We start from the raw sequence: 17,788 nt of genomic DNA, 5'->3' as shown, positions 1-17,788 counted from the left end.
AATCTATATCAAATTTTATTTAAAAAATACAGTCTTGAAAAAGAATAAGCTACCTTAAATTCAGCCAACTTCAATCTTTCAGTTCTTATCAGATGTTTTACATACACAATTTTTTCAAGACCAGACCTTCCAACTTTTTGGATTTATAAAATCTGTTTTTTTTGTTTGCCTCCCAGACATACAATGCCTCCATATCAGTGCCTACACTTCATTTATTTAACATAAATACTTTATGAGTTCTATAAAAGTGAAGAAGAATCATGTTTTGTTCCATTATTCTCTCAAAGATGGACTTCATTAAAACATGATTCTTTGGGTCTTTGCCAGGCAACTGAGATAAAGTAGCATAACAAGAACCTTCTGGTTGTTTCAGTAACAAGCACCAATCAATAGGATTATACTAAATTTCATGCTATAGCAAGTCATATTTTACCAAGGTTCCACTGCATTTACAATGAACAATAGTTCACTATGTAGATCTCTTTATTAATTCTCATAGTAGTTCTTTAGGTCTGGAGACTTTCCACCACCAAACTTTTAATGTCAATATAGAAAAATCAATATATTAGAAAACAAAATAAGATTATTTTCATGTAACTTCTAAAATATGTTGAAATTACATATTCTCAAATAGAAAGACATTATTGTTATACAAATAAATATTTCTACATAATAGAAATAAAAATAGATAGTATTTATTCAGTGCTAGCAGTCACTAGGTGTAGGGCCTTGCCTATATAATCCCCAATATGCTAACTTCATGATGGTCCTTTGAAACAGATACTATTATCTCTGTTTGATGCTCATAGAAATTAATATAAAGGAAACAAAATTTAGCCAAAACTGAAACATTTAAGTAATTGTTGAAAATCACAACTAATAAATATTAGCAATGCTGGATATAAACTAGAGTCTGAAAGATTCCAGGCCCAGACTCAGAGGATTCTGCCTGCAATAATCCAACCGAATGAGAGAATCTATTTATACAAAGTTTCTCTCGTGTTTTAAAATGCCAAAATAAATAAATAAATAATATGTTTATATAACATATATTACATTTTCTATATAAGACAATATAAATTATAGACACTTACCTTATTTTAGACATCCTTGTATATGCAGATGGATTTGAAATTATGCATCTCTCTATAGAGTTTTAGATACTCAATTTATACCAGATGACTACTTATTCCAATCCAAGCAACCATACTGCTATAAATTAAAAACTTAATAGCTTAAATATTTATAATATCAAGCCAAAAACATACTTGAGAGATATATCATAATACATATATACATACATGTCTTCTATATTAACATGACTAATGAATTAAATAAGTAGATCAGACCTTAACATGAAGTTGATCCTGTGGAAACTGGTATGTGCTGTGAAGATATAAATTATATATTACTTTAACATACAAATTATAAAATAAATATGCAGTATAGATTTTTTTAAAAATTCCCAATGGAAAAGAAAAGAGTATAAATCCCTATTCCTGAGTTATTTTGGCTTTAATAGCTCACAAACAGAATCATCCAGAGAGCTTGTTAAACTGTAGATCACTGGATTCCATTTCTTGTGTGTTTGCATGTCTAGCCCATTCCCAGGTAATACTAATGGTGCTGGTTTAGAGACCACATTTTAGGAAATATTCTTAAGAACATAAAGGTGTAAAATAAAATTTTAACCCCTCTGCTTATCTTCATCCTACAGGTCAAATCTTGGGCAACAATTGCTTTGTGAAGATGTAGACAAGCAAGAAACAAGTCCACCAGCAAGTAGTTTAAGTTGTTCCCAAGAATCCCAATATATTTGAGTCACTGGTGGAGTTTCTAAAAATTCCACTGTTCGGCCCCATTCAAAGCTGATTAAATTGGAGCCTCTTGATTGAAGTGAAAGAGAAGAGTGAAAAGGTTGGCTTAAAGCTCAACATTCAGAAAACTAAGATGATGTCATCCAGTACCATCACTTCATGCCAAATAGATGGGGAAACAATGGAAACAGTGAGAGACTTTATTTTCTTGGCTCCAAAATCACTGTGGATGGTCACTGCATCCATGAAATTAAAAGACGCTGGCTCCTTGGAAAAAAAGCTATGACCAACCTAGACAGCATATTAAAAAGCAGAGACATTACTTTGCCAACAAAGGTCCATCTAGTCAAAACTATGGTTTTTCCAGTAGTCTGGTATGGATGTGAGAGTTGGACTATGAAGAAAGCTGATCGCCAAAGAATTGATGCTTTTGAGCTGTGGTGATGGAGAAGACTCTTGAGAGTCCCTTGGACTGCAAGGAGATCCAACCAGTCCATTCCAGAGGAGATCAATCTTGGGTGTTCATTGGAAGGATTGATGCTAAAGCTGAAACTCCAATATTTTGGCCACCTGATGGGAAGAACTGATTCATTGGAAAAGACCCTGATGCTGGGAAAGATTGAAGGCAGGAGGAGAAGGGGGCAACAGAGGATGAGATGGTTGGATGGCATCACTGACTGGATGGACATGAGTTTGAGTAAGCTTTGGGAATTGGCGATGGACAGGGAAGCCTGGTGTGCTGCAGTCCATGGGGTCGCAAAGAATCAGACAACCGAGTGACTGAACTATACTGAACCGATATGAGTGTGGTTTCAGGCAATGCTAAAACAGCCTACTGATTCCAATGGGCAGCCAAGATGGAGAATAACTGATAAGAAGAAAAATCTAGCAATACTTATACCCGGTGGTGTTAAAGAGCTACCTCCATATTACAGAGCTCAAGGATAAGAAGACTGTCAATCTTTTGTCAATCACTATGTATATTTTTCCATCAAACATGTAGATTTAGATAGTTATTCATAACTATATAATCAATACTGAAGTGGTCAAACTTTCACAAATACAGAAGGTATTTTTAAAACAATTTTGGTTTAATAATTACAGTCAAAAACTTATGCTTCTGCCTTTAATAGAAATTAAGTGGATATGGCAATTAAAATGGGGATGATTCTGATTAAAAGAGACTTGAATCAATCTACAAAGGGAATTCAGTCACAGATAAAGTGAGAAGTTTCCTGAAGAAGATGTAAGAAAAATCTATGAAATTAAGTTCTCCATCTACTCCTGAGTCTTATTAATATACACATTTTAATATATTAATTTGTTGCTTTCATGCTTTTTTTCTTTGGGTTAGAAATCAATAAATTTAAACATGCATATTCTGATAGATTCTCTGCTAATTTTTTTTCAAATTTATATTCATTATTGCTATTTTCAGCTTTCTAGTTAAGTGAACATTCCTTACACATCAAAAGCAGAATTAGTTTAGGCAAATAAAATCTTAACTGGTTATTTATTTATAACTTGACTGGCCTCACTGAAAAACTTCTATATCCTCAAGTAGTTTATACACAAGACCTTTTCAATGTTTTATGTAATTTCACTAGGAGTTGAGAAAATACTTTTAAAATGTTCAGAAATCATCTCTTAAAAATAATTTTCCTCATCTACAGTAATATTAATGATGATATATTTTATTTATTTAAAGCCTTTAATAAGTGTTAAAGACATTATTTCTCCAAAGATATTTATTAATTGTCCTTTTGTAGTAATGTTATATTTTTACCTTAGAAACATAAAACAAAATGAAATTAACAGAACACTAAATTGAATAACACCAGTATTCAACATATTTTGTTGAATTACTATTATGAACAAGGTATTGTAAAAGCAGTGAGTATCTATGGTGAGATAACCTAAAAAATAAGAATTGGCAAACTGTAAGGGCAAGATACTAAACATTTTAGGACTTGTAATGCCACTTGCAGTCTCTGTTATATTCTCCTTCTCCTTCTTCTTCAATAACCACTTACAAACATAAAAACTTTTTTTTGGCTTAGAAGCTATATAACAAAACAGACTATGAGCTGGATTTTGGCTCATGGCCTATAGGTTGTTGATATGTGACTTAATTTTAGAGTATATTATCATTATTACAATTGTGGTTTTTGAACCAAATTTTGAGTAATACCATCTGCAAATTTGCAACCACATTTAGAGAACATTCATGAAAGTGACCAAGAATCAAATATGGTTACAAATCTGCATAATTAATCTCAAGTTGTGGAAGACAAATGATTCAGAAATACTGAGTTATACAATAGTAACACTATTAGAATAAGCATAGAGGACAGCTAAAATAGGGACAGCTGTGCATGATTTACTTTAGTTTTTGTCATAAAATTCAATATCATGTGCCAAGAATCTGAATTATGAGGCAAAGAATAAAAAGGCACAGACTTCTAGTAATGAAGTGTCACCCACAGAAGAGGAAAATAAATACAAGTATCCCATGTACTTGAATGAGGACAATATTCAGTAACAGGGGATACAATTATTTTTCCATGAATCTACATCCAAAAGCATACACATAGTTTTATTTTGTAAAAGCATATATAATGATTTCATTTTTATGTTGGAAATACTCTCATACCCTCAAAATATACATCCTGAGAATATGTTTTCATTATTTGAAATAGAGTAAATTATACTACATTTACACAACATACACATAGTTTCTGTATTTGATAGTATTTTATTTCAAGAATAATGTTCTGACTAGGCTGTTCCAAATGGCTTAGCTACTATAAAAATTTGCTGTTGCTATTCGCTGGAAGACTTTTGAGAAAGCGATCATATCACACACACACACACATACACACACATATATAAACTCTGATTCTTAAAATATATGAATGAATGACATATATATATATGTGTGTGTGTGTATATATATACATGTCATCCATTCATATATTTTAAGAGGCACTAAGTTTAAAATAGAATATTTTTCTTAAAAGACTACTTTCACTTTTGCTTGGAAGCTTTAATGATCCTTATTAGTTTTCTATCCCAGGGAGAGAAAAAAATTGTACCAGAAGAACCGTTTCAAGACCAATTGACTTTATTGCCTCTGTACCAATTCTGCAGAGTTGTTTGGGAAATGAGGCAGAAGGAAGCTGTTGAGAAAGCACAGGAATCCATCTAGGAAAAAAAAATTAATGTGAACTAAATCACATCATCTTGGTATATTACAGAAGGCTGTGAAGACATATGAAAGAATGACTATATCTTAATTGCAAAAAAGTCAGGAATTACATATCTGCAATTTATAAGAGACAATTTATATTATGTACAAATAAATAACATATGATATGTAATCTTATTGTAAATTTTATTCATATATAAGTAGAAATTTTAAATGTACACTAAAATATTTACATGTATAGACAGTACTATTTTTTGCCTTTGAAACATTTCCTAATCATTTTAGCTCTGTTGTTCAGGTTGTCTAATTGGAGAAACTTATCTTGTTGCTGGTTAAACAAGACCAGTAAAAACGGTTTAGTGTTTGGAACTCACAGGACTAGTGCCTTAATGAAACTCCAGGGGGTAGCCATTGAGAATCAGTTAGAGCATCACTAAAGAAGAAGAGAACAAACCCATAACCACAAAATATTCTGCAATTAAGAGCAGTTCGTTTACAGAGGGATTAACTAGAGTGGCGTTGAGTCACTAGAGCAGCATAGGTGATGAAGAGAAAAAAATGCAGTTGTGCATATAAACACTGAATTTTTAACACTTGCTATGCACGATCTATCAGCTCATGCTCTCCACAGGTTTACTTTCACAAAACATATACCTAAATGGCAAAATAACATATTTAAAATGTTAATGTTAATTATTTTCTTTACTTGTTATTGTCCAATACACATTACCCAACACCCTCACTGTAGTAATACTGAGTCAGTTTCCAGACTTCCATGACAATGGGGTCACAGAACTTTAACAAAAGCCATTGTTTGGTGAAGGTGCTACTTTCACTAATCATTTCCATTGTGCTGTCACTTGTAAATATTTGAACAGACACTTACATACATGCTATTTTGTTTGCTAGTATCTGTGAAGAAATATTTAAATGTTTCCCTATTCTCAAGGTCCATCCTAAAGGAGATCAGTCCTGTGTGTTCAGTGGAAGAATGGTGAAGCTGAAACTCCAATACTTTGGCCACCTCATGCGAAGAGTTGACTCACTGGAAAAGACCCTGAGGCTGGGAGGAATGGGGGCAGGAGAAGAAGAGGACAACAGAGAATGACATGGGCTAGATGGCATCACCGACTCGATGGACATGAGTTTGAGTGAACTTCGGGAGTTGGTGATGAACAGGGAGGCCTGGCGTGCTGTGGTTCATGGCGTCGCAGAGTCAGACAGGACTGAGCGATTGAACTGAACTGAACTGGACTGAACTGAAGTGAACTGAATTGAACTGAAAGGAGGCCTGGCGTGCTGCGATTCATGGGGTCGCAAAGATTTGGACACGACTGAGCGACTGAACTGACTGAACTGATTCTCAAGGTTTGGGGGAAAAGACGTGTAAAGCACAAAGGTAAGGGTTGCTATAATAGAATAATGCATGACAGGCTTTGAAGGCATAGTGTACTAGTAAATTTTACCCACACAAAGTAGTACAAATTTCAGTGAGAAGATAATGCTTCAGAATAATCTTTAAAAATTATTTTCAAGAATACAACATTGTAAATCAACTATACTTCAATAAAAATATTTTGAAGATATGCTGCTGTTTCTGCTGCTGCTGCCTAGTTGCTTCAGTCATGTCCGACTCTTAGCAACCCCATGGACTGCAGCCTACCAGGCTCCTCCATCCATGGGATTTTCCAGGCAAGAGTACTGGAGTGAGGTGCCATTGCCTTCTCTGTTTAAAGATATAATAACACATTGAAAACACAGAATGGTAGTTTAAAAGTATCAGATGATTAATATTTGACTAAAAAGAAACATTAGATTATACGAAGATTTTTTCACCTGTTCTGATATTTTGCTTTTCTCGTAAGGAAAGGATAAAAATCCTTTCCAGTAAATAAAATTAGTATTAAGAAATCAGCACAGAAATTTAAAAATTAAAAAAAAGAAAAACTATCATTAAAGTTTACTTGCCAGAGAACCACAATAAATACACTGAATAACTAATTTCTAATATCGGTCTGCTGAAACAAAATTTATTTTTGTATAGAACATTAACATGAAATGCAGCAAAACTCAGAGGTGCTTGCATAATGCATTTGCACTCCAAAATATTTATCAGTATTGGATAAATTGTTTCATGCAAGAACAGAAAAATAATTTGTCAAGTTTATACTAAGGGACATATAAAACAATCATACGAAAAAGTTATCCTGCTCCCAAGGCAAAAATCCTCTTAACCTGCAAAAATCCTCTTAACCTATAAAAAGTGACAATGGGACAAATTTGGCGACAAATCAACTATTTAACAAAAAACTTACATTTTTTGAAATAAACTTTTTTTCACTGTTCGTTCTCTACTCAGGTGAAGTGGTGACTAAAATCTACTCAGCTCGCAGTAGAAGGGAAGTAAGTCTGACACATGTTTTATATTCACCAATCATATTGGAAAAACTAAAGATTCTATATTATAAAAATGGATTTCTGACTCATATTTTTTACTTGCAGATCAAAAATGGATAACTTAGCCTCAATGTTTATGTATTATTCCACATAGCACATAACCACCACTGTAAGGAATGCTGTAAGTGTAATCTTTCTTGAATTAATACTTTAAAATACCAAACTGTCAAATTTTGCTTTATTTTATATAGAACAAAAATGTTCTGTTCAATATCAGCATCCCAGACCTAAATAGCAAGCTTCCAGAAACATCCTACTGTTTTTAATATCTGTCTTCATAGAAATATAGGGCTAAATTAATGTGATAAATTAAGGTGACAACTGAGAATGAGACATGTTTCAAGAATTGTGTTGGATGCAAAGGTTAACACTGGCTTAATCTTTAAATGTCCCCTTTTTAATATTCGGAATCAGCCAGGAATTAGTTATATATATGCATATGTTACCAAAATATTTTTCTCCTCTCCCAAAAACTTGCCTAGAATCTTTCCAAGAACGCAATAAACAAAATGAAAAACAACGTGTTTTTTAGTTTTTTAGAAGAAAAGCACATTAAGAAACATTACTGCAAATACTTCTGCATGTACTATGCTAGGGTTTATTTTTCAAATGTATACAGCTTTATTAACAAGTATACCTTTAAGTATACTATTAGAAAAACAAACAATGATAAGAAGATACTTCCTTCTTTGAATTTCAGTAGAAGTTCTTTCATGTTTTTATAAAATTCATTTTAAAATAACAGCATATGCCTGGTAGTGAAATACTATGAGTTTCTGAGTGAGTCTACTTTTTTCAGATTAAAGAAATGCTATATCAAAACAAAAGCGATAGGTTTGAAATGAACTGATCCACTTCACTGTCTCCTAAAAGCCTCCATGAATTTTTGGAATGTGCACACTGATGTGATAAACTCTTTTATGCTAATTTCCAGAATTCATATCCTCTTACATTTTTCTATGGAAAATCATCATTTTGTGATTTTATACAATGTTTGCCATAACTTTTTTCTCTCAGAGATAAATATATTAAACTAAGTAAAAAATGACACATTCGTTGTGGTGCATCATGAAGTCAACACTTTATATAAAACACATTTGGAATTCTGGCCTTTTCTTCCGAACCATAAATTACAACTTCATGAAACTTAGCTATACCAGTTGTTATAAATGTAATGTTTTCTCTAAAATGCTCAAAATCAATAATTACTTTTTAACTAGAGTGTACAATGAGGTAATTTAAATATTAAGTATCTTACTGATTTTTGAAAAGTCCAGGTTTGATGCATGATATAGGATGCTCGGGGCTGGTGCACTGTGATGATCCAGAGAGATGATATGGGGAGGGAGATGGGAGGGGGGTTCAAGATGGGGAACACATGTACACCCGTGGCAGATTCATGTCAATATATGGCAAAACCAATACAACATTGTAATTAGCCTTCAATTAAAGTAAAAAAATTATATAAAAAAGAAAAGTAATGGCTTTATATTTGGAAACAAGTTTAAAAATCAATTCAGTTCAGTTCAGTCTCTCAGTCGTGTCCGACTCTTTGCGACCCCATGAATCACAGCACGCCAGGCCTCCCTGTCCATCACCAACTCCCGGAGTTCACTCAAACTCATGTCCATTGAGTCAGTGATGCCATCCAGCCATCTCATTCTCTGTCGTCCCCTTCTCCTAATTAGATCAAGAATAAACAGGTAGCACCAGAAGTATTTGTCAATAATTATTAGTGAAAAATCCCACAATAAAGGTCTTCCAAAATTGTTGTAAATACATTTTTATGTAAAATTATATAATCATCAGGCTTTGCTTTTAGTTGCCCAGTCCTACCTTTTCTGCATCTTTCAGTATAAAGTCACCAATAGAAAATCACTGATTCTGAAGGCCCAATTAAAAAAAAAGTATCTATATGCTCTAACGCGATCTTGTAGAGACTATTTAGTCAAATGCTCCCTGAAATATTGTCATTTTAAGTTCCACCTTAATTGTATAATTAAAGATTGCTGCCTCTTGTTACCAGAATAAAAGATGAGCTCAGAAAAATTTGCTATTCTGCCTAAATTTATAGCTATTGCTATAATAATACTGTATAATAAACCACTTGCAAAACTCAATGACTTATAGAGCATTTATTCTCGTAGTCTGAGAATCTATAAAATGAGGTCTGCCTGAACTTCAGTATAGAATCTCTACTTCAGGTTGCAGTAATGAGACAGCTCTTCTTCTCACCGCATATCTTTTATTTGGTTCTGCCCCACATGGCTCTCATCCTGTTGCCTCATAGAGTTAAATAACCAGACTCCTCTGTCCAAGAACACTTGAGTGGGTTGCCATGTCCTCCTCCAGGGGATCTTCCTATCCCAGGGATTGAACCCAGGTCTCCCACATTGCAGGCAGATTCTTTACCATCTGAGCTACCAGGGAAGCCCAAGAATACTGCAGTGGGTAGCTTATCTCTTCTGCGGGGGTACTTTCCAATCCAGGAATTGAACTGGCGTCTCCTTCATTGCAGGTGGATTCTTTACAAGCTGAGCTACCCAGGAAGGCTTGTATCCTGACTACTCTCATCCTACCAGTTAAAGAAACACACATGGCTAAGCCTAGAGCCAAGGGACAGAAAAAGAGACTGTGCTCTTGGTAAGAGGATTGGGAAGTTATGTAACAAACTGCATGGATACACACATAGAGAATTTTGTCAGTAGTATAATCGTACCAACATAGTACTGGAGGACATTACCTCAACCTATATTTAAATCAGCAATAATTCTGAAGACACTTCTTCTTGATCATAAAGACACAGAATTTTATCAAAATATACAGATACTCCATATAAAAATATTTACTTAAATTTTAAAATAAAGTCATTGCAAAAGTAAAAGGATTTGAGCATATTAGGTATTACAGATGATTTCAAACTAATAAGAACAAAGATACAGATTTCATTTTAATCATTTTGCACATACATCTTTTAAGAAGTCTATCTGGAAAACTACTGCCTCAATGAATACTAAATATTTATTATTTAACTAGGCAAAATATCTAATTTATTGTCTCTTAAACTATCTGCTATTAATTATATTTTTTTTCCTTTTCTCATGACTTATCTTCAATTCCTCTCTTTTCCTGGATTCAGTGATCTGTGATTTCTACTTGAATTAGTGGTTCTGAAACAAAATTACATATTAGAATCACCTGAGAACTTTTAAGTTTTTTTTATAAAATCCCTAAGGCCCAAGACGGAGAAGGCAATGGCAAGCCACTCCAGTACTCACGCCTAGAAAATCCCATGGATGGAGGAGCCTGGTGGGCTGCAGTCCATGGGGTCGCTAAGGGTCAGACACAACTGAGCGACTTCACTTTCACACATTGGAGAAGGAAATGGCAACCCACTCCAGTGTTCTTGCCTGGAGAATCCCAGGGACGGGGGAGCCTGGTGGGCTTCCGTCTATGGGGTCACATAGAGTCGGACACGACTGAAGTGACTTAGCAGCAGCAGCAGCAGCAGCAGCAAGGCCCAAGACACAACCCCAGACATTATGGTTTAATGAGATTGGGAGGGGTGTGGTATTTTTTTTCTTTAAACATCTCCTGGGTAATTCTAATGAACTGCCAGGACTCAAATCCCTTATGATTATAGAGTGGAAGTGACAAATAGATTCAAATTATTAGATCTGATAGATAGAGGGCCTAAAGAACTATGGACAGACGTTTGTAACATTGTACAGGGGGTGATGATCAAAACAATCCTTGAGAAAAGAAATGCAAAAAGGCAAAAATGGTTGTCTGAGGAGGCCTTACAAATAGGTGAGAAATGTGAAAGACAAAGGAGAAAAAGAAAGATAATCTATCTGAATGGAGAATTCCAAAGAATAGCAAGGAAAGATAAGAAAGTCTTCCTAATTGACCAATGCAAAGAAATGGAGGGAAAAAATAGAATGGGAAAGACTAAAGGTCTCTTCAAGAAAATTAGAGTTACTAATGGACATATCATGCAAAGATAGGCACAATAAAGGACAGAAATAGTATGGATATAATAGAAGCTGAAAATATTAAGAAGAGGTGCAAAAATACACAGAAGAACTATACAAAAAAGATTTTCATGACCCAGATAACCATGATGCTGTGATCACTCATCTAGAACCAGATATTTGTAGTGCAGTCAATGGGCCTTAGGAAGCATCACTACAAAAAAATGCTAGTTGAGATGATGGAATTCCAGCTGAGATAATTCAAATCCTAAAAGATGATGCTGTGAAAGTGCTGCATTCAATAGGTCAGCAAGTTTGGGAAACTCAGACATGAACTGTGAACTTCCAGATGTTCAAGATGGATTTAGAAAAAGCAGAGGAACCAGAGATCAAATTCCAACATCCGCTGGACCATCGAAAAAGCACAAGTTCCAGAAAAGCATCTATTTCTGACTTATTGACTATGACAAAACTTTTGACTGTGTGGATGACAATAAAATGTGGAAAATTCGGAAAGAGATGGAAATACCAGACCACCTGACCTGCCTCTTGAGAAACCTGTATGCAGGTCAGGAAGCAACAGTTAGAACTGGACATGGAACAACAACTGGTTCCAAATAGGAAAAGGAGTACGTCAAGGCTGTATATTGTCACCCTGCTTATTTAACTTATATGCATAGTACATCATAAGAAATGCTGGGCTGGAAGGAGCACAAGCTGGAATCAAGATTTCTGCGAGAAATATCAATAACCTCAGATATACAGATGACACCACCCTTATGGCAGAGAGTGAAGAACTAAAGAGCCTCTTGATGAAAGTGGAAGAGGAGAGTGAAAAAGTTTGCATAAAGCTCAACATTCAGAAAACTAAGATCATGGCATCTGGTTCCATCACTTCATGGCAAATAGATGGGGAAACAATGAGAGACTTTATTTGGGGGGCTCCAAAATCACTGCAGATGGTGACTGCAGCCATGAAATTAAAAGACACTTGCTCTTTTAGAGCAAGAAGAAAAGCTATGAACAACCAAGACAGCATATTAAAAAGCAGAGACATTACTTTTCCAACAAAGGTCCTTCTAGTCAAGGTTATGGTTTATCTAGTAGTCATGTACGGATGTGAGAGTTGGACTATAAAGAAAGCTGAGCATCGGCGAATTGATGCTTTTGAACTGTGGTGTTGGAGAAGACTCTTGAGAGTCCCTTGGACTGCAAGGAGATCCAACCAGTCTATCCTAAAGGAGATCAGTCCTGGGTGTTCATTGGAAGGACTGATGTTGATGAACTCCTATACTTTGGCCTCCTGATGCGAAGAGCTGGCTCATTTGAAAAAATCCTGATGCTGGGAAAGATTGAAGGCAGGAAGAGAAGGAAACGACAGAGGATGATATGGTTGGATGGCATTACCGACTCAAAGGTCATGAGTTTGGGTCATATCTGGGAGTTGGTGATGGACAGGGAGGCCTGGCATGCTGCCATGGGGTCTCAAAAAGTCAGACACGACTGAGTGACTGAACTAAACTGAACTGAATGGTCTGGTGGTTTTCCCTACTTTGTTCAATTTAAGTCTGAAATTTGCAATAAGGAGTTCATGATCTGAGCCACAGTCAGCTCCTGGTCTTGTTTTGCTGGCAGTATAGAGCATCTCCATCGTTTGCTGCAAAGAATATAATCAATCTGATTTTGGTATTGACCATCTGGTGATATCCACATGTAGAGTCTTCTCTTGTGTTGTTGGAAGAGGGTGTTTGCAATGACCAGTGTGTTCTCTTGGCAAAACTCTATTATCCTTTGCCCTGCTTCATTCTGTACTCCAAGGCCAAATTTCCCTGTTACTCCAGGTATTTCTTGATTTCCTACTTTTGCATTTCAGTCCCCTATAATGAAAAGGAAATCTTTTTTCAGTGTTAGTTCTAGAAGGTCTTGTAGGTCTTCACAGAACCATTCCACTTCAGCTTCTTCAGCATTACTGGTTGGGGCACAGACATGGATTACTGTGATACTGAATGGTTTGCCTTGGAAACGAACAGAGGTCATTCTGTCATTTTTGAGATTGCGTCCAAGTACTGCATTTTGGACTTTTGTTGACTATGAGGACTATTCCATTTCTTCTAAGGGATTCCTGCCCACAGTAGTAGATATAATGGTCATCTGATTTAAATTCACCCATTCCAGTCCACTTTAGTTTGCTGATTCCTAAAATATTAATGTTCACTCTTGCCATCTCCTGTTTGACCACTTCCAATTTGCCTTGATTCACAGACCTAACATTCCAGGTTCCTGTGCAGTATTGCTCTTTACAGCATCGGACCTTACTTCTATCACCAGTCACATCCACAGCTGGGTATTGTTTTTACTTTGGCTCCCTCTCTTCATTCTTTCTGGAGTTATTTTTCCACTGATCTCCAGTAGCATATTGGGCACCTACCGACCTGGGGAGTTCATCTTTCAGTGTCCTATCTTTCTGCCTTTTCATACTGTTCATGGGGTTCTCAAGGCAAGAATACTGAAGTGGTTTGCCATTCCCTTCTTCAGTGGACCACATTTTGTCAGAACTCTCCACCATGACCCATCTGTCTTGGGTGGCCCTACACGGCATGGCTCATAGGTTCATTGTGTTAGATAAGGCTGTGGTCCATGTGATCATATTGGTTAGTTTTCTGTGATTGTGGTTTTCAGTCTGTCTGCTCTTTTATGGAGGAGGATAAGAGGCTTATGGAAGCTTCCTGATGGGAGAGACTGACTGAGGGGGAAACTGGGTCTTGTTCTGATAGGCAGGGCCATGCTCAGTAAATCTTTAATTCAATTTTCTGTTGATGGGTTGGGCTGTGTTTCCTCCCTGTTATTTACCTGGGGGGGGGAAAAATGTCCTTTTCATTATAGGGGACTTTAATGCAAAAGTAGGAAGTCAAGAAACACCTGGAGTAACAGGCAAATTTGGCCTTGGAGCACGACATGAACCAGGGCAAAGGCTAATAGAGTTTTGCCAAGAGAACGCACTGGTCATAGCAAACACCCTCTTCCAACAACACAGGAGAAGACTGTACACATGGACATCACCAGATGGTCAACACTGAAATCAGATTGATTATATTCTTTGTAGCCAAAGATGGAGAAGCTCTCTACAGTCAGCAAAAGCAAGACTAGGAGCTGACTGTGGCTCAGATCATGAACTCATTATTGCCAAATTCAGACTTAAATTGAAGAAAATAGGAAAAACCACTAGACCATTCAGATATGACTTAAAACACATCCCTTATGATTATACAGTGGAAGTGAGAAATAGACTTAAGGGACTAGATCTGATTGATAGAGTGCCTGATGAACTCTGGACGGAGGTTCGTGACATTGTACAGGAGATAGGGACCAAGACCACCCCCATGGAAAAGAAATGCAAAAAACAAAAATGGCTGTCTGAGGAGGCCTTACAAATAGCTGTGAAAAGAAGAGAAGCGAAAAGCAAAGGAGAAAAGGAAAGATATAAGCATCTGAATGCAGAGTTCAAAAGAATAGCAAGGAGAGATAAGAAAGCCTTCCTCAGTAATCAATGCAAAGAAATAGAGGAAAACAACAGAATAGGAAAAACAAGAGATCTCTTCAAAAAAATTAGAGATATCAAGGGAATATTTCATGCAAAGATAGACTCGATAAAGGAGAGAAATGGTATGGACCTAACAGAAGCAGAAGATATTAAGAAGAGGTGGCAAGAATACACAGAAGAACTGTGCAAAAATGATCTTTGTGACCAAGATAATCACGATGGCGTGATCACTCACCTGGAGCCAGACATCTTGGATGTGAAGTCAAGTGGGCCTTAGAGAGCATCACTACGAACAAAGCTAGTGGAGGTGATGGAATTCCAATTGAGCTATTTCAAATCCTGAAAGATGATGCTGTGAAAGTGCTGCACTCAATATGCCAGCAAATTTGGAACACTCAGCAGTGGCCACAGGACTGGAAAAAGTCAGTCTTCATTTCAATCCCAAAGAAAGGCAATGCCAAAAAATGCTCAAACTACCGCACAATTGCCCTCATCTCACACGCTAGTGAAGTCATGCTCAAAATTCTCCAAGCCAGGCTTCAGCAATATGTGAACCGTGAACTTCTAGATGCTCAAGCAGGTTTTAGAAAAAGCAGAGGCACCAGAGATCAAATTGCCAACATCCGCTGGATCATGGAGAAAGCAAGAGAGTTCCAGGAAAACATATATTTCTACTTCATTGACTATGCCAAAGCTTTTGACTGTGTGGATCACAATAAACTGTGGAAAATTCTGAAAGACTTGGGAATACCAGACCACCTGACCTGCCTCTTGAGAAACCTGTATTCAGGTCAGGAAGCAACAGTTAGAACTGGACTTGGAACAACAGACTGGTTCCAAATAGGAAAAGGAGTACGTCAAGGTTGTATATTGTCACCCTGCTTATTTAACTTATATGCAGAGTACATCATGAGGAAAGCTGGGCTGGAGAAAGCACAAGCTGGAATCAAGATTGATTGCCGGGAGAAATATCAGTCACCTCAGATATGCAGATGACACCACCCTTATGGCAGAAAGTGAAGAAGAACTCAAAAGCCTCTTGATGAAAGTGAAAGAGGAGAGTGAAAAGGTTGGCTTGAAGCTCAACATTCAGAAAACAAAGATCATGGCATCTGGTCCCATCACTTCATGGGAAATAGATGGAGAAACAGTGGAAGCAGTGTCAGACTTTATTGTTTTTGGGCTCCAAAATCTTTGCGGATGCTGATTGCAGCCATGAAATTAAAAGACGCTTACTCCTTGGAAGGAAATTTATGACCAACCTAGAGAGCATATTAAAAAGCAGAGACATTACTTTGCCAACCAAGGTCCGTCTAGTCAAGGCTATGGTTTTTCCTGTGGTCATGTATGAGTGTGAGAATTGGACTGTGAAGAAAGCTGATCGCCGAAGAATTGATGCTTTTGAACTGTGGTGCTGGAGAAGACTCTTGAGAGTCCCTTGGCCTGCAAGGTGATCCAACAAGTCCATTCTAGAGGACATCAATCCTGGGCATTCATTGGAAGGACTGATGCTAAAGCTGAAACTCCAATACTTTGGCCACCTCATGCGACGAGTTGACTCATTGGAAAAGACGCGATGCTGGGAGGGATTGGGGACGGGAGGAGACGGGCACGACAAAGAATGAGATGGATGGATGACATCACCAACTCGATGGACATGAGCTTGAGTGAACTCCGGGACTTGGTGATGGACAGGGCGGCCTGGCGTGCTGTGTTTCATGGGGTCGCAGAGAGTCAGACAGGACTGAGGCACTGGACTGAACTGAACCATGGTGGAGGTAATGAAGATAATGGTGACCTCCTTCAAATGTCCCACGCATGCACTGCCACACTCAGTGCCCCCAGTCCTGCAGCAGGCCACCACCGACCCACGCTCTGCTGGAGAGTTGGACACTCACAGGCAAGTCTGGGTCAGTCTCTTTTGGGGTCACTGTTCCTTTCTCCTGGGTCCTGGTGCATACAAAGTTATATTTGTGCCCTCCAAGAGTCCGTTTCCCCTTTCTTGTGTATATTCTGGCGGCTCTTTGGTGAAGTTAACGGTGACCTTCTCCAAGAAGGCTTCTGCCATACCCAGGTCAGCTGCACCCAGAGCCCCTGCATCTGCAGCCGTCCATTCCTGGACCATATCTCCACAGGAAACAATCAAACACAGTTCTGTCTCAATCAATACATAAAAACAAGAAGGACCCACTGTATGGTACAAGGAACTATATTAAATATTTTATAATAATCTATAATGGAAAGTAATCTGAAAAAGAATATATATATATATGAATCTATATATCTGAATCACTTTGTTGTACACCTGAAATCAATAAAGCGCTGTACATCAACTATACTTTAATTTTAAAAATCAGGCTGTTAAAAACTGAAAGTATCTGAAAACCCGTTAGACCTAATAGATGAAAAGAGAGATTCTAGATTTTTTCTAGGGGAAACAGTGAAATGAAAAGAAAAAAAAATTTTTTCTATTTATACTTTATCAAGTTCAAACATTTTTAATATGGATATACATATGAGTCTTTTAATGTAAGTAAATAGTCTTTCATTTCAGTTCAGTTCAGTCGCTCAGTAGTGCCCGACTCTTTGTGACCCCATGAATCACAGTGCGCCAGGCCTCCCTGTCCATCACCAACTTCCAGAGTTCATTCAAATTCACCTCCATTGAGTCAGTGATGCCATCCAGCCATCTCATTCTCTGTCATCCCCTTCTCTTCTTTGCCCCAATCCGTCCCAGCATCAGAGTCTTTTCCAGCGAGTCAACTCTTCGCATGAGGTGGCCAAAGTATTG

The sequence above is a fragment of the Moschus berezovskii genome, chromosome 3, assembly GCF_049115385.1.
Source record: "Moschus berezovskii isolate FMDL1 chromosome 3, NW_MosBer_1.0, whole genome shotgun sequence".
In the NCBI taxonomy this organism is placed as follows: Eukaryota; Metazoa; Chordata; class Mammalia; order Artiodactyla; family Moschidae; genus Moschus; species Moschus berezovskii.
Note: the sequence above shows the minus strand (reverse complement) of the source record.